Here is a 2500-nt window from a genome sequence, read left to right as displayed (position 1 = left end):
TGTGAATGAGAAAACACGACGACACTCACAAACACTTACAGCAGGAAATCGATCACACGAGCGCTCGTGGCCCTTATCAGTGCGTCGACAGCAGCGCGGGCAGAAAATTGTAAATACTGAGGAACCCCCACTTGTCCCTGAAAGATGAAGTACAATAGCCCGGAGGCAATTCATCCAGCTATTGCCTTTTTTATGAAGTAATATGTTCATAGTTGTCGCTTCCAAATGACTCAATAAATATCCAATACTTGCTGAGAGACGGCCTTGACCCCGTTGTCTGAGAGAGCGCTTCTCGCGAGCGGGCGCACTTAAACGCTGACGGCAGCTCCGTAAAGTGGCAATTACCGTTTTGACATCAATCCGCGACCATAAAAAGAAGAATTCACCCGGGGAGAGAAAGATGCACAATTACGGACACAAACAAAGTAAAAAAACCTCCAAGAATGAGAAGTAAAAGTGACCCCGGTGTAATAATTCAGCTTAATTAAAGGGGCGAGCTGCCCGAACGGTCGTTTAAAAACAACACTCTCTCACCTCCAGATGAATTAGCGGAGTCATAAGCGGCGAGCGACATGACAGAAGTCTGCAGTCTGACCTCCAAAGCTTCTCTACCCCCTCATCTATATTTATATGAAGGAGCGGCACTAATTTCACCCAGTAAATCAGTGTGCACGTTTTATTGTGACCTCCAGCTCGACACTGAATTAAACAATATCAGGGGCCCCGGAGAAGTGCGCTTTAACAGGCCTTAAATTCCTCCGTCCAATCCATCAGCGCGGATATTTCTGACACACGGAGGGAAGAGCATGAAATAAGGCAATTATCGAACCCTTGGGCTCATTTCTACGGCCCGGACGCTGCAGCACAGGCGCGCGGCGCTCAGGGTTCGTGTCTGCAAGATGACTCTCGCTGATACAGACACAGGAGATGAACACATGACAAATACGTCACTGTGGGAAACCAACTTTTCAGCAAATGAACTTCTCTACTTACTCTGTTCATGTGTAGCAACAAGCAAGCAGTTAGCCAAGTGTAGTAGTGATTTAGTATAAGTGAGTAAGAAATGAACATTATATTTATGTAATATTTCATGTAACTTAGCTACAGAATGGTTGGGAATCAGACAATACTAGCGTAGTTTGCTAGCAATTTTTTATAACCACATGTCCCCTACACACGACGACGTGTGATAGTGCACTGCTTTGTTTACTCTTTAGCCATGAGCCACACTTTAGCGCACAAGTGCTTGAAAGTTTGGATTTAGCAAACTCTTATTCTACCTATAAAGGTAGTTGTGAGTAAACGACGTGAAACTAGCAACTCCAACAAAATACTGACAAATACAGAAGTCTATACGATGTTTGACTGATTTAACAAAGCTAACGTTTAGCAAGACTTGAAACTCCTTTTAAGCTAACACTTGTTATGGTTAAATGTGTAGCTACGTAGCAATTTTTATCATACGTAAATAAAAAAGGTTGTTGTGAGTTAACAGGGCAACACTAACAAACCTAACAAAATACTGACAAATACAAAAGTCTAAACAATGTGTGACTGATTTAACAAAGCTAACGTTTAGCAAGGCTAACAACGCTGCTGCTAACAGAACTTCACTGTCCTCTGAGTAGCTTCCAGGCTCCAACAATGATAGAAACTCAACTGAAGCTAACATGTTTTGGTTAAATATGTAGCTACTTGCTCAAGATGCTGTTAGCATCAATTTTAAGACAACATCGGTGAAGTAGCAGCCACAGACGTTAGCCAAAATGAGGGAACATGACTCAGGGAGAAAAACAGCTGACGTCGCAGCTTAATGTTAAATGTTTCTGTACATTTTCAGATAAAAAAATAAAAGCACCTGTTGCTATGTGTGTGTGTGTGTGTGTGTGTGTTCTGTCTTAAACATGGACCTGGTCAGGACCAGTAGTCCTCATGGAGACCATTGTGTTAGGGTCAGGGTCAGTGTTTGTTTAGGCCGTCTGAGAATGAATGTCCTGATTAGAAGCGCTGTATGAACCTGTGTGTGTTTGGTGGAGGTGTCAGTCGATCCTCGCCGCTCCTCTGACGTCGTCTGACAGATAATCCATCACAGAGGAAAGAAGAGTCGGCGTCAGGACAGTCGCTGCGTTCAAACCCTCACACACTGTGAGGGTTTGAAACCATGTTCCAGTCGAGGGACGATCCAATAACGCCGCAGAGCAGAATTCTCCATCTCACACACACACACATTAACAACTTCTCATTTACAGTCTTTTTTTTTTTTTGCATTACTGCAGATGAATCCTAATCCAAGTATTTATTCCTCTGATAAATAGCAGGACAAAAACGTCTCATGTACAAATTATTGTCACTTAATTGTCTCGTAACCTCTGATTAAAAAGCTCTTCAGTCACTTAAGTTTATGTAAATGTTCCACACGCGCAGCACAAGAGGACATTTTAATGACGCGCGTCCCTGTTTGGTTATTTAACATCACTGACACAATCCATTCTTTTAATGA

The sequence above is a fragment of the Solea senegalensis genome, linkage group LG4 (genome assembly GCF_019176455.1).
Source record: "Solea senegalensis isolate Sse05_10M linkage group LG4, IFAPA_SoseM_1, whole genome shotgun sequence".
Classification (NCBI taxonomy): Eukaryota; Metazoa; Chordata; class Actinopteri; order Pleuronectiformes; family Soleidae; genus Solea; species Solea senegalensis.
This window is presented reverse-complemented; position numbering follows the sequence as displayed.